Source organism: Engystomops pustulosus, chromosome 1 (assembly GCF_040894005.1).
Source record: "Engystomops pustulosus chromosome 1, aEngPut4.maternal, whole genome shotgun sequence".
Classification (NCBI taxonomy): domain Eukaryota; kingdom Metazoa; phylum Chordata; class Amphibia; order Anura; family Leptodactylidae; genus Engystomops; species Engystomops pustulosus.
The window spans coordinates 25,823,991-25,840,398 of NC_092411.1; the positions used below are offsets into that span (position 1 = coordinate 25,823,991).

At 41.4% G+C, this 16,408-nt stretch overlaps 1 protein-coding gene across 2 annotated transcripts in view; it reads right to left on the reverse strand.

Moving 5' to 3' along the window:
• The window catches only part of ITGA1 (integrin subunit alpha 1), an 89,849-nt gene that overhangs the window by 59,259 nt on the left and 14,182 nt on the right, over positions 1–16,408 (reverse strand). The gene's annotated exons all lie outside the window — the stretch shown is intronic.

Here is a 16,408-nt window from a genome sequence, read left to right on the forward strand (position 1 = left end):
TTGCATATTTCCCAGAATTCCCTTATTGGAACATCAATGGCTGTAAGTCTCCACAGATCTGCAAGGTGGCCTTTATTGGCAAAGTCTCTGTGAGGAGAGCTCTTACTTTCTAACACTACCTCCACACAACATGTGCGTCCTTGTATCTTGACTAAAGGGAGATGTGACACTGGACAGGTAGACATTTTGATTTGAAATGGATAAACAACAAATCAGAAAGTGCAAGTAAAACTATGTCATGGCAGATGACAGGCTAATATAGTACAGCATTCTAAGTCTGATGAAGAGGGTCATTCAACCCCGAAATGCGTTTTAATTTTGTATTTGAAAAATCTTCTGAACTCTCAACCTGATCTGGTTTTACTGGCATGCTCCTGTCTACGTTGTCCCTTATGGATGACCTCATCACTTCAGGACTATGACCATGTGCTGCCTTACATTCTTCTACATGCTCTAGATAAGACAAGTTTCCATCTGCACAGGGTTAAGGGTATTTCCTCCCCCAACCATACCTTTATTCTAAATAATCTAGATACTACGACAACACTATCTTAGCATATGGACACCCTTTCATTCAAATGTATCTGAAAGAAAGGAGTGGACTTGGCCCCCATTTTAATGGTTGGCGGAATCTAAGCAGTCAGTACCATAAATTTATCACTTATCTTGTAGATTGCCGCTATTTGTTGGGATACCTCCTAATACATAATGGTGTTAACATGTTTCTTGTTATATTTGACCTATCAAAAAGAATAGGCCCAGACTTAAGGTCAACCGACATTCTTTTATGGACAAAGTGGAAAACCCAACATAAATAATAAAGATTATAATTCGGGTTGGACTGGCTGACTAGAGTACTAGGAGATCTACTGGTGGGTCCAGATTTAAGATGAAAAAAATGTAATCTCAAAACTACTACTTTAATCTGGGGGACTGGTTACAAAAGAGGGGGGAGGGGGTGCTCCTCAACCCTCCCCTCTCCATAGGAAATTTAAATTAAAAAAATAAAAAAACAGAAAAGGAGGACGGCACTTTTGGTGATAAAAGTTGGTAATAAGAGGATGCTCACCTGGTGGCCTCTTGATTAATGCATAATGCGACACCACAGCAAGTCCAGCCAGATTCTGACATGTCCTACGTGTTCCGGAGCTGCCACCTGGCCAGGTCATTGTGCGGTGAGACACTGTGCGCTTATGGCACTGTAACCGGGTGCCATAGACCTCTATGGGCTCTGTGATTTGGTTTCAAATGGCCCCCATTACAGTCATGTGCATGAGGCCTCAAACTCGTAATTAGTAATAACTGTGACCTATTTTTTCATGGCCTCATATTTTAGATCAACCGATAATGGACATGCAGACCATAATTTCTTCACTAAGACATTTAGTAACCATTTAAGGTTCTCATTTGTTTCAACTTTTGCATTGTACAAAAAAATTCTATTGCATCAAAAAACATATCTGTAACCTCAAGGTCTCACCTTTTGCTAAGACAACCACAAAACCCCTGAAATAACTGTTGTCACCGAGCAATGACTACACATGGCCAGGAAGTGTTTCCTGCATCAGACGAGTGATGGTTATCTGGAAATATTATGAACTGATGGCTGTACTTAAGGAAGGAACTGGTGGTTAATGCAGGTTAGTGTTATAAAGCTCATCAGTGGATGTATGGTTAGCAGAAATGGTAAATCGGGGAGGCATGTAAGTGTATAGTAACTGGGTTGGTGGTCTCAAATTTGGGGCATCAGGAACAGGGATCATCAAGGACAGACAATACTGATCACTTTGGTTGTATCACAAATTACTGATAATGGTGAAGGGACCCGAAGTTTAAGTTTGGATTTGGCATTCGGGTTCAGCCGTCTGACCAGGACATATTGCAGGATGTCTCACTGGCCCATCATAGCCGTGGCTAGTTGCTAGGGACATTCATTTGCCAGACTAGCTGTTTGACTGCCAATCAGGCAATATGTCTTATGTGGCCAAACCCGACCTGACCCTGCCCGTTGGGTCCGGGCATCTCTAATTACTGTACCTATTATAACTTATTGGTTTCTCATCAAGTCTATGGTCTATAGCAGTGGCGGCGAACCTATGGCATGGGTGCCAGTGGTGGCACCCTGAGCCCTTTCTGTGGGCACCCAGGCCTTCACTCCTACAGTTTGCCAGACAGGACTCCAAGCTTCCTCCTGTGGTCCAAGTCCACATGCCAAGCTCAGCGCCATTTTAAAGCAACATCCTTGGCTGACAGGACTACAGGAGGAGCAAGAAAATGTGGATAGAGATGGATTATTGTTGGAGCACCTTCTTTGGGTCCTCTGATTCTTTCTCTTCAAGGGACCCTGGAGGGAAGTTACAATCCAAATTTCTCAATCATCTTCCTATGGTATTGGTGAAATCAGGCCGCCAATACGATTAAAACCTATGATGCAATAAGTTGGCACTTTGCAACATATAAATGGGTATTGGTTGTAGTTTGGGCACTCTATCTCCAAAAGGTTCGCCATCACTGGTCTATAGACTCCTAAGCAGATAATTCACATTCCCAGATAGGTGTCATGTCAGGAAGATGTACAGATTCACATTAAATTTTTGGATTGGATTTTGAGGTGAATTTTCAGATCTACAAAAAATTCTACTCCTGACTTCACTGCACTGCAATTGTACAATAGAGATGAGCAAGATTCGCTTTGCTGAAGCTTTGACTAATTTTTGGAAGAATTCATTTGGGTACAAATTCCTAATTTCTGTTGCTCCAGTTGACCTGGAAATTGTTTTTCTTTAATTATTTATTTCATATAAAAGGCTTGTTTCATCAATTCTTTTTGAATTATTTCAACATTTGTGTGTATTATTTCATTCTCTTTCACCCATCCCCCTCCCTCAGCTATGGTTTGAATGGCATTTGCCATTTTAAAAGATAAATCCAAAGTGAATAATTAAAGATATGGATTTGATCCGGCACCTGTAAAGTACAAGATTCCTACTGAATCAATGAATCAACTCACTCATCTCTATTGGACAATGACAATAAATCAAACTTGGATTAAGATCATTTGATTTCACTATAAGTTCACAAGATCACTTCCAAGGAAAAGCTGTGTGATAGCAACAATCTATATGTAGAATCCTTCCTCACAGTGGTAATATCCATAGGGAATAAGACATAATTCAGACTTTACAAATCAAGATACATGTTTCCTCTCACTAATCTAAAAGGAAATCTACCATCAAAACCCATTATGATAATCCAGGGACATTACTCATAGATCCAGGCACCATGACTGTAGTAATCTTCTTATATGTGTTATCCATGGTCTCCTTCCCCATCCCTCCTCCTACCACAGCACCCCCCTCCTCTACCTTTGGAGCCGAGATCGCGCTTCTGCTGGCTTGTGTTCTGCGCATGCGCTGAAGATATCTGGTAGGAGCTACTTAACACCCCAGTAGCCTCTTTGATCCTCCTACCAGATATGTTCAGTGCATGCGCAGAACGCAAGCGCAAATTTGCATATCAAGGCCATTAAACTTTCTAAAAGATTGTGGGGACTAAAGGATTAGCCCTAAAAAGGGCTATCCTTACATTAGTTAGCTGCACCTACCATCAAATCTACCTTAATAGATAATAACAGATCACAGCCTATGTCCAGATCATGGTCGCCATCATAAAAGCTGCCATATTGGATCAGGTCTTTCTGACGTGAAGGTGGTCATGCCATAGATCAAAGAAGACTGAATTTTGCAATCTGTTGAACAATGGGGCACATTTACTTACCCGGTCCATGCACGATCCCCGATCTAGGCTGTCGGACGAGGATGAACTCTGCCACGATTCATGAAGATCGTGCGCCCGATATCCTGCATGTGTCACTTCCGCGAACAGGTCCGCCAGAATTCACCTTCTTCTTCTTGGTGCATGTAAGTGCTTGGCTTGTGACACAATTTTCAAGTTAAATCCTGCGGTTTGTACGAATCCGTCGGATCATCCGAAGCACCCCCCCCCCCCGATTTGTGTCGCATGAAGGCCGAAATCCGATCGCGTGACTGTGGTCTTGACTTAGCCTAAAAGATAGGCTGTGATCTGTTTCTGTAGGGGATCCAATATGGCGGCTTTCAAAGTGGTGGCCATGTTCTGGACATGTTCTGGCCATTTTCCTGACGGATAGGTCCCTCCACATCCTATGATTGCTGGGGTATTAAGATACATAATTTTCCATTACAATTCTGAAATAAAAGGGTGACCTGGGTCTATACATCAAAATATGGAGATTTGCAGTTGCCCCTATTACATTCCTGGTTGGTTACTATAAGAGACCACAATGACAGTAAACTTTATGATAAACGGAGAGAGGTTATGTAGAGTCAGGACCACCTCATACAAGTCAATTAGCTATTTTCTATGAATACATCTCTGCAGCCCGCGCTTGGTTCTCCACCAGACAGATCTGTTTATGTTCAACCCCAATTCTCGTTTTAAGAATTCCTCTAGGACATTCTCATTGCTATTTACAGAAAAAAATTCATGTGACCCTAAAGAGTGACCCAAGCACAAAGACACGTTCAAGACTGTATGTTACAGGGTCCTGGAGTTCTCATAAATCTTTGATTTCAGAGGAGTGGACACTGCTGTCCTTGTCACAGCAGGCACCACACCCATGGCCTTGAGAATACAAGGCTTGTCCGAAATTTAGGAAAAGCCTGAAGCCAAGGGTTGGGGCGCACTTCTTCTTTGCTAGACGTATGTTACAGTTGCTGCATCAGTGGCGCTTCTCTAAACTTGTCTAAATATGCAACTAAAGAATATATCTAATTCTAGTGATAAGATAAACCAAAAAAATTATTTTTGTACTATGTCATGGTGGCAGCCAACCTACTGCTGAGAGCGGTGCATCAGAGATTCACATTCAGGTAATTACTCATTGAATTTTATGCAGTAGTGTAATGGGCATGCTCTGTGACCTATGTAGAGGTCATGGTGCATTGAGGGGGAACAGAAGAGGGGCATTTCTATGTTACTTCTTATTACTAGAGCATATTAAAGGGGTTGGTCACCTATACCAAACTTTAACAGGGTAAGTAAAACACTGTAATAGGGTCACCTAATATGTTAAAGTTTGGCCACAGGGAGCTGTGGTCATGTGACACTCGGCAAGCAGGACCAAGGACTTCCTGTTACGTCCCATGTCCTGCTGACTTACGATGGATGGAAGGAGCCTTACAGTCATTGTGCACAGTGGTTGTGTGTGAGTATAATACTTATACTTGCCTCCTTGAAATAAAGTGATCAACTCCTTTAATCTTACCCGTGATGACAAAAACATGAAAATAAGGCCTGAGCATGAGCTGAGCAAAAATACCATTTATAGTAAAATAGAAAATTAAAAAAAAAACACACTTATCCCCCGACTAACCAGTTACCTCTCTCCGGCCACCATTTTCCAAATACCCCCTCATAGCCACATACACCACACATTGGGCACATTTACTAAGGGCTTAGTCGGACCATTCACCTTCTTCATGGCTAAAACGGCTTGCACAGATACTTAAGAGGTGTCTGCGCTGGGATTGTGTCGCACGCGATTGTGGTGCTGCTGCGCTGGCTTCCATGCGATACAAATTAGGGGGCATGCCATCGGATGGTCCGTCTGATTCGGACCGTGCGCCGTATTTAACTTTCAAATTGTAGTCGCATACCCTATGTTAAAGGTGCACCACTAAAAAGATGGTGAACTCTATTGGACCATCGCGGGGAAGTGCAAGATTAATGATTTCTGGCGCAGGATCTTAGTGACTCGCGGCACGCAGCATTATACACGGACAATGCACTTTTACTGAACTCCAGTGACTTTGTAAATGTGCCCCATTATGTTGGGACAGATGCAGAATGGAGGGGGCTTACCCTGATATTACAGGATCATTCTGTCCCTGAACTTTTAGCATCACATCTTCGAGTGTCAACCTCGGTAAACAACAGGATCCTAGAAAGTGGTGACGTATTTTCTGGCTCACCTAATTTCCTGCCAGTATTCTCTGAGACAACAGTGTGTCTTCTTGGATTGGATCGGATAAGTATTGGACATCTTCCTGTAAGAAACACTCTTTTTTGCACAGAAGTGTGTCACTTTGAGTTGGTATGATCCATATGTGCCTACTTTGAGTATGTGGAATCTGCAGGTCAACTTAAACCATCCATATGAGTCTCTGATTTACAAACATTGGGACTTGCCAGATAAGTTCAGAATGGTATGAAGTATATGGTGGGATTCACAACTAACCACCCACATTACTAACAGCTCTATTGGGTCTCCACTCTGCACTCTAACGGCTCAATTCGGGATCCTTGGGCTACTATCATCCTCAACTACTTCAAGCTTGTGCTTTGAAGGTATAGATTTCTTGTCTGTCTTCAATTCTATCTCCTTTCTATTTTCTAGCTCTGCCAACAGCTGCCAATTTCTGACTGATTCACCACAAAGCCCCAGGTGATTTGTTTTACTGGTAAGATTGAATGCAACCATGGTAATAATAATTATATGTCATTCTTTTTTCTATTGACGTGATGCATATCTGACCATGCATGTTACATCTTGTTGTATTAAAGCGCAATTAAACGTTCAATAAAGTTTTATAAATAATTAGTGCAGATGATAATAGTAAACTTATATCATAGTATCATAGTATATAAGGCTGGAAGGAGACTCAAGTCCATCAAGTCCAACCTTCAAGAATTAAATAAATGTTTTATCCCCATAACCCGTGATATTTTTTCTCTCCAGAAAGTCATCCAGGCCTCTCTTGAACATGTACATAGAGTCGGCCATAACAACCTCCTGCGGCAGAGAGTTCCACAGTCTCACTGCTCTTACAGTAAAGAACCTTTGTCTATGGTGATGGTAGAATCGCCTCTCCTCTAGGCGTAGAGGATGCCCCCTTGTCCTGGTCACAGGCTGAGGTATAAAAAGATCTTTGGAATGATCCTTGTACTGTCCGTTCAGGTATTTGTACATTGTAATGAGGTCTCCCCTCAGTCGTCTTTTTTCTAAACTGAATAATCCCAAATTTTGTAATCTGTCATTGTATTCTAGTCCCCCCATTCCCCTAATAATCCTGGTTGCTCTCCTCTGCACCCGTTCCAGCTCTACTATATCCTTTTTATACACTGGTGCCCAAAACTGTACACAATATTCCATATGTGGTCTGACCAGGGATTTGTATAAGGGCAGAACTATGTCTTTATCATGAGAATCTATTCCTCTCTTGATACATCCCATTATTTTATTTGCTTTAGCAGCAGCCGCCTGGCTCTGGTCACTAAAATTAAGTTTACCATCCACCAATACCTCCAAGTCCTTTTCAGCTTCAGTTTTACCAAGTAATTGACCGTTTAGAACATAATTATACTTTTTGTTTCCATGGCCCAAGTGCATAACTTTACATTTATCTACATTAAACCTCATCAACCATTTCTCTGCCCATCCCTCAAGCTTCCACAAATCCCTCTGTAATGCTAAACTATCAACCTCAGTATTTATTACTTTACACAGCTTAGTATCATCTGCAAATATTGAAACTTGACTGTGTAAACCCACTACAAGGTCATTAATAAAAATATTAAAAAGAAGTGGCCCCAATACTGACCCCTGTGGCACTCCACTGGTAACATCAACCCAATCTGAGAATGTGCCATGACCACCCTCTGTTTTCTATCACTAAGCCAATTACTTACCCAGATACACAGATTTTCTCCTATTCCCAGCAGTCTCATTTTATATACCAACCTTTTATGTGGCACGGTGTCAAATGCCTTTGAAAAGTCCAGATATACAACATCCACAGCGTCCCCCAGATCCAGTCTTGAACTTACCTCCTCGTAGAAACCAATCAGATTAGTCTGACAGGACCGATCTCTCATAAACCCATGCTGACGCTGGGTTATAAGGTTGTGCACAGTGAGATACTCCAGGATAGCATCTCTAATAAACCCCTCAAATATTTTCCCCACCACAGCAGTTAGACTCACGGGTCTGTAGTTTCCAGGATCGCTATTTGATCCTTTTTTGTATATTGGTACCACATTTGCTATGCGCCATTCCTGTGGAACATAACCAGTCCTCAGTGAATCTTCAAATATTAAAAATAATATAATTTATTAAATCAATCTGTGCCTGTGTCCTTCTTTTCCCCCTTCCTTTCTTCCTTATTCAAGAAGTTTGTGTAAATCTGCTTTCTGTCCTGTCCCTGGACAGTCTAATCGCAGAGTGCTAAATCATCAAGTGAAATATCCTCTAGGTATGGAAAAAGTTAATCACTAGCCTCCTTATCTGTCTGAAATGGATGGATCTCGGAGACTTTCAGATATCCTTCTCACTACAGGAGAAAGAGCAGAAACAAGAGACACAGGAACTCAGGAGCAGGAATGCAGGATACACAGGAACGCAGAAGAATCGCTAGGGAGCTTTTTTAAAGGCTGTGAGGCACAAAGATCCACCAGGGGACACAGGAAGGGGCTGGAATTTAACAGAATTTAACAGATAAGACAGCGTGCCCTATGAGGCGGGAGTGCGTGCGCCGCTGCACTGACATCGTGGGGACCGCCGCAGGAGCCGGGACATGTAAGTTAGCCCTGGAGCCTGCCTACCCACCAAATAAGACACATGGGCGCGCCTGCAATTCACGATATGGGTCACAGGTGCATCCGTGGCCGTGACAACAATGGTTTACATGGCGTGCACACCACTAATTGTTGTGGCTTTGTTTTTTTTCTCAGATGGGCAGAGCCAGGTTTCCAGCTCTTGCCAAAGGCCACCTATCTGACACTATAGAGCCTAATGAGCATATTGGATACTATAACTATGCTAATTAGGTCCTGGGCTGGAGTATGCAGTCTGGATCCACCCACCCGACAGTAGAATTTTCCACATTTTAAAACTGATTGCTCAGGAACATTGTGGACTATGTGAACTATGTCAGAATCAGTGGAGGGGTACTTGTTACAGGATGAGGATGCTGAAGAGGTGGAAGGTCATCTTTAAACAGCGCAGCCAGAGTTTATTTATCTTGTTTTAATTCTAAAGCCAAAAGTCTTAGTCTTGGATATTTTAGAGACACATTTGATTGAAATTGGTGAACAGCATGAAAAGTTTTACATTCTAAGCCTTTGTGTGTGTTAAGGAGAGGAAGAAGGTGTAAAACTACAAGTGTCATCAGGAAGGAAGATCACAGCCAATTACTTTCATGTCTCCCTTGTACATACAAAGAGAATCCAGGGGATGGGTAAAGGAATTTCCCTTGAAGAGTTGAAAAATAGAAAAGCTGGTGGCTCACCCTCAAGTTATATGGTCAGTACTTTGTGTGCTCCATTGAAAGGAGTCCTTGATCTAGTCCCAAGAGGTAATAGGAACTATAGAAAAATAATCTGATCCATAGGTACCAGCAAAAGATGTATATAAAATCTTTTTTTTATCTAGTTTAGTTTAGCTCCTTATTCATACCTTATTAACAACAACGAGGACACTGGAATAAGACGGCCCGCCCCCTGATTTCTGTTGCAAGAAAGCCGGCGCAGCTGCCCCAGAAACCGATCACGTCCGACACAATCCTCTGTTAAATACCTGTCTTAACTGCGCAAATCCCGAAAACTGTGAACAGTCCGCCGAAAGTGTGATCCGCAACCTTTAGTAAATAAGCCCCTTTGTCTCTAAAAGTAAAATCCATCTGCCCACCCTCAGCAAAAAAGTTGGTTGCTTCAACCTCCCCCCCCCACCACCTTATCGGGAGCAACAAAATCAACTGCAATGACTTTCATGGATATAACTAATCCAGAGTGATGGTCCTTGAAATGTTTGGATGCTCCATTAATTCAGTCCATGTTAGGAATGGTTTTGGGGTTGGCACCTGTGATGTGATTTGCGATTCTGTACTTTTACTTTTGGGCAGTGGGCCCCATGTACTGCAATTTGCATGAATGCACTCTATAAGATACACTACATATATCGTTTCACAATTCATGTACCTTTTAAAATAAAAGGTTTTGTTGCTAGATCTAGATGTAAAAATGTGAGAATAAACTGAAGATTTTATATATATCTTTTGCTGGTTCCTATGGATCACACAATTTTTCTATAGTTCCTATTACTCTTGGGACCAAATCTTGAAAAGTTGTATTTCTTTGTCAGGCCACTTGTCATCTGTCTCAAATATTTACTGCAGGGGTGTTAAACCTTTATCGATCTGAGGGCCACATTGTCATCCCGCTCATGCACTAGTAACCAGAACACTAGATGCCCCAATAACCACAGTAGCGGGGAAGACTTGTCTTATGTGCCCACCGCTGCCCGACCTCATGCATTGGTCTCGGCTCTCAGCATCATGTGGGTCACAACCCAATGTTCTCTGTACAACCCTGGTATGGAACATCTAAAGATATTTGGTCAAGTTAACTTTGTTGAAAATGGAAGATAAATACACGTTTTGATAAATAAAAAAATTATGCGTAAATTCTAAATATCTTTCAATCTAATATTCTACTTTACATTAGGATGTACCTACAGCTACAGACGCTAATTCTAGTAAACAGTGGTGTAACTAGTAGCTAATGGGCCCCAGTGCAAAGTCTGTGCCAGGCCCCCGACTATAATGAATGATGTATAGTAATAGTCTTCTCATATGGGAATGTGACACCATAAGGGCCCCCTAAACCTCTTGGGCCCGGGTGCGACCGCAACCTCTGCACCCCCTATAGTTACACCCCTGCTAGTAAATACGTTTACATATTGATGCAACATTGATAAATACACATGGACACATACTGAAATATGATTTTTTTAATTGTATAATTAGTTCTATATTTGAGAAAATAAAATTGTCGTGAAAAAGTGCACAAAGCTGCATCTAATCTCCATCCACATCATTGTCCAAAAATATTCATTTCTGTCACATACAGTAGTGTGGAAACTTTTTGGACAAATGTGCAAACAAGAATGAATGCTTTCACAAAAAGAAGTGTAAATAGAAAAGTTAAAAGTGTTATTCTACAGCAGGACAATAATCCCAAACATCCAGCCAATGTCATTATGAAGAATGGACAAGGGGTCCTGGAAGTGATCATAGGACCTCCACAAAGCATCATCCAGTCTGTCTGGGATGATATGAAGTATATGGAGAGACCTGAGGATCTGAGAAAGCCTACATCCATTGAAGATCTGGGCTTAGTCCTTCAAGATGTTGGGAATAACCTCCCTGCTGAGTTCCTTCAAAACCCGTGTCCAAGTGAATCTAGAAGAATTCTAGATGCAGTTTTTAATTCAAATTGATTTTTTCTCAACATCTGCCTATAGTTTTTGCACAGTACTTTACATGACGTCACTATACAAGACAGAGGAAGCCAGGAAACTATAGAGAGAGGTTATCACAATATACAGGAGATATAAGTAGAAGCCAGACTGCCCCATTGCTTCCTGTCTGTATTTCTGCTGCTCCCAGTAGATAAAGTCAATAACATTATTTTTCTGTTACTGTCTGGAAGATGGTCTTCACAGGGACCACAGCTGAGAGCGAACCCCAGGAGGACATGGGACTAGGAGGAGACTACATTTCCAACTTTTATAACTTCTTTCACAGGACAGCACCGCTGGGGCCATCACCCCATGCTGGATTCCTGGTGCCGCTTCTCAAGACCTTTATTACCAAGAAGACCTCAAAAGGGAATGTAGTGCAAGACTTAAAGGGGTCATCTGCATTATTACCCATCTACAACATTAGTGAGCAGTGTATTCCTCTAATGTCTTAGAGACAGTGATACATACATCTAATAAAGTAGACTGTATAGTAATTTGTATGATGAAACATTCTTCAGATTGCATTATTAGCATCAGCCAACATAATGTTATTAAAGGAACACTCCATTCACAGCTGATTCATTGTATGATACCTTGTACAGGGCCTGAAGGGAGGAGCAGGACTCTTGAAAAAAGGGTCCTGTTCCTCCTTTCAGGCCCTGCGCTATATATTATTCAATGAATTAGTTATTAAAGAGGTTGAGTGGGAAATTATATTGCTATGTTGTTAATGTACATATAATAATAATAATTCCTTTATTTATATAGCGCACACAGATTACGCAGCGCTGCACAGAGTTTGCCAAATCAGTCCCTGTCCCCAATGGGGCTCACAATCTAATCAACCTACCAGTAGCTTATGGAGTGTGGCAGGAAACCGAAGTACCCCCACGCAAACACGGAGAGAACATACAAACTCTTTGCAGATGTTGCCCTGAACCGGCCATTACATAACCCTCCTTAGAATGATGGACATCCATAATTGTTACTGATATCTTTCCTTCACAACATTATTTTAGCTGATACAAACTACAGAAACTTCTGATTTTATAGAGGCTGTCACACTTGCCGGTGATCAATTAATCAAGGTCATTGTTTTGCTATAGATTGCACAACCTTTTAATTCCTATGTAAACCACACTTTAATTTTTTAAACTCTAGGGGAAGTAATGAAGCCTCTTTGGCTTCACTGGCGTAATTTGTGCCATAACTGCCTTTTGACACATTTGTGAAGGTTATTAGCCTTTTCCAAATATGCTGAGATATAAAGTGTGGGATAGAAGAAAGGGGCTTGGACAGACAGGAAATTGTCGGTTCCCCACCCCCCAAAAAAAAATTAGGAGGGGGCACAACATTGTGGTACAGAGTTTTAGACCACCTAAAAGCAGGTCTTAAAACATAAAAACAGAACTTGATAGTCTTAAACTGTGACCGATTCATTATCACAATGATGGATCTGCCGTATCACAAGTGTTGTTGAGCTTTGTCAGAGCCAGTGGCACAATAACAAATTTCCCCCATAGTTGCATTTTTGGCTCAACATGAAAACGATAACAATTTTTTATATAAAAGATTATTTTAATATAACACAATGACGCACATTTATCAAAAACAGTGCATTTTCCAGTGAATAGTACAGAGAGCGCCAGATTCAGCATTTGTGGCGCACATTCTTCATGGATCTGGCGCCCCGTGCTCTGCTCCTACAGAGTGCACCAACTCTTTTTTGGTGCACCATAAATATAAGGCGTGCAATATAATTCTGTCAGACACTGCATGATAAATGTGGCACAAGGTCCCATTGAGCACTGGAACGCCTATTTCAGTGCAGACCAAATAGGTAAAACCACAATAACAAGATCTAGGCTCTCGGCTCAATCCAAGGATCTGTCTCATCTTATAGAAAATACAAAAAATACTAAACAATAATTACAAAATTAGAAACACAGCAAGTGATTCATCTCACAAATATTCCTCGCATACAATCATATAATAAAGCACTAGTGCCGACTGCTGGAATGTATCTCACCAGCCGAGGCTCAGTAACTGAAAGGGTAAAAGTCTCCGAAGGTCTCAATGAACAAAAGTCACGTTATACTCCAGAAGAAGAGCGGGTTTATTAGTATTATGGGATGGCTGGAGGTCTGGTTATACGTCCACGGATTCAGTCCTGAAATCATTGTTAGAACTTGGAAAACATGTTTTGTCTTATTGTACTGATAATGTGAAAATTATAGAGGGCTTTGGAAATAATAAATTCAGAGGGTTCAAAATTTAGTCTGACCAACATTAGAAGCACATCCTATCCATTACTGGGGAAGACCTCTCCTGCACCGGGTTGTGTGTGTAATGAATTTTTTCCACTGTGGTTTCCCTACAGATAATGGTTGAGGAACACAGCAGGAGGATAATATTATATCAAGGGGCCACGCTAACACTTTACATGCTTTACATTACTGGAAATCTTTCAGGGTGGTCCCCCAGATGAGATCTTGGATTTGGAGGTTGTCTAACAGGGGCCATACAGTAAAAAAAATTATGATCTATAGAAAAAAATTAAATGGAGCTCCCACACACTTGATGACCCAGGGCGAAATGATTTAAATGAAGTCTAACATCAAAATCCATCATGATAAACCAGGGGCACTTACTCATTGATCCAGGCACTTTGACTGTGGTAATCTTCTTATATTTATAAACCATGGACTCCTTCTTTCTTAAGTCAATGTTTAAAATTATGCTAATGAGTCTGAAGGGCTGTGGTCGTGTTACCAGATCCCCTTGGTGCTGTAGCTGCACAGGCTGTTACACTGTGCAGGAGCACTTCCCCCTCTCATTGCTTGCTCACTGCTCTCTACTGCTGAGATTACAGTAAGTGAGGGGAAGTAGGTGCAGAGGGAGAGCTGTGCTGCTGCAGTGTAACCACAGTATGTGAACCCAATGCAAAGAGGGCGTTTCTAACACTCTAATACCCCTTTATAGGATAATTTTAATTTTTTTTTTAGAAGGAAAGAGGCCATGGAAAACAAATATAAGATAAGCACTTTCTTCCTGGATCTATGAGTACGTGTTCCTGGTTTATCATGATGGATTTTGACGGTAGATTTTAGGATTGACCCTATTAAATTTTGAGCCAGCTGAGTTTGCCCTGACCCAAAGTTAAAATTCCTTTCCAAACAGTAACACACGCAATTGGTGCTGGTGTGTGCACCGGCTTTTACCAGCCACGGCTATTTGCGCCGGTGTGTGCCCCACATTCATTTAAAAGACGCTGGTGACCTTTAAGTAGATATTACCCGAGATTGGTTCCAGCTATTTTGAGCCAAACACAGACACGAAGCAAATGAACTTCACATCTGGGTTTTGGGCCCAAACTTTCAAAGTTCGGAAAGGACACAAACTTTGAGCTTTCAAAGTTTAACACTTCAACATTAGTAGATTTTCTTAAAGAACATTAGCCCACTGTCCAACAGATTTCCAGTATTGGTGAAAGTTTCCAGCTTCTTCATCCATTAAAATTTATTTTGACCAGGGTTGGAGCCATTTCGTTTGAGAGCCAAATGGGTCGTCCATATGGAATGTACACCTTTTCTTCCGTGGTCTTTATTTGGTGTGAGGGTTTAGAAAAAGAATAATAAAAGTTACAATGTTGGCACATGGTGGTATTTGCTCAAAAAATAGCAACTTTTTACGCTTTCACTACCACTGTCTTCACTTTTGTGATCATGGAGGGGGACGGGGTCGGTGGCCGAACAAATGTAATAGATAATTGGTGCATATGATTTAATTGATGCTGTCTCCTGGCTGGTGCAGATTTTAGAATCTTGTAGATGGACCATCTGAGACAGACTAAAATTATTAGAGATACCCACTCCTTAATATCTTTGGCACATCTAACACTAGTGGGGATATAGATGAAAATGGGCATCGTTATAAACACCTTCTATTTTGTCCGGGTTTCATCTTTTTATCCTCCATTTTTACTTAAAATTTTGTGCAGATGGAGGCTTATTACTGTCAAGGACGAGGAAAGTCAGGCATATAGACCAAATGAATTTGTCATCTTTCACACCAGGAAACGGTCACAAAAGCTTTGCTATCATAGATCCCACTCCTTTGCTGGAGTCAGTTGTCGTGAGGCCTGGTAGGGTTGCTGTGTGCCAGGGCCATGGGGCTATTAAAATCGACATGAAAAAACACAAGTCTTGATAAATATCCCTAATTGTTAAGGATAACACGGACCTGTTCATGTTTGGGTTCCAAACCTGACCACTCACCCCCAACAGTGACACCTACTATCGATGATGTTACCTTCTATATGCCCTTTCTCCCGAGGACAGTCACTCCCTGTTACCGGCGCGAGGAAGGGGTGAGGGGGTAAGCCTGAATGCTGAACTTAAACTTCTTTCCACTAAATTATCAATTTTTCAAAACTGGTGGGAAATTGTGTTGTTTCCATATGAACTTGACCCGTTCTACCATTCAGACTTAAAATAAATCCAAACCTCTGTCAGGAATGTTATCTGACTTCTGAAACGGAGGTTTAGGAATGCGTCCTGCTTAAAACCATCAGGACTGTAAATGTCAGTTTATCCTGGTCACAAACAATTCCACTTACTAAGTCCCTGGAAAGTTACAGCATGTTACAGTCATCCATCCTGCTCCCGTATTGTGGATAGTTATGTTGCCTTCTGAACAGAATATTTTTCCATGTTGAAGATTCTTTATGTACAATTGGAAAGGTACTAGCTATAATAATGTCAAAATATTTGGATATCAACAATACTTAGAGCATACCACCTATGGACATGAGAAGTAACACACTTTTTGGGCATTATGTGGCTTCCGGTTTTTGCATCTGGTACTTGGACATCTAGCTGCTGTGGCTCACTGCTTCTCCTCCCTTCTCCGTAGATCTACATTGTCATCTGACTCCTCAGTAAGCTTCCGCTCGATTTACTAGCAAGATAGAATTCAGCGGAAATGGCAAACAGATTAGGAATTAAAAAAAAAGGACAGATGATAAGAGCCAAAATAATCAGAGAAGGAAGCACTTTCCTCTGATAAGAT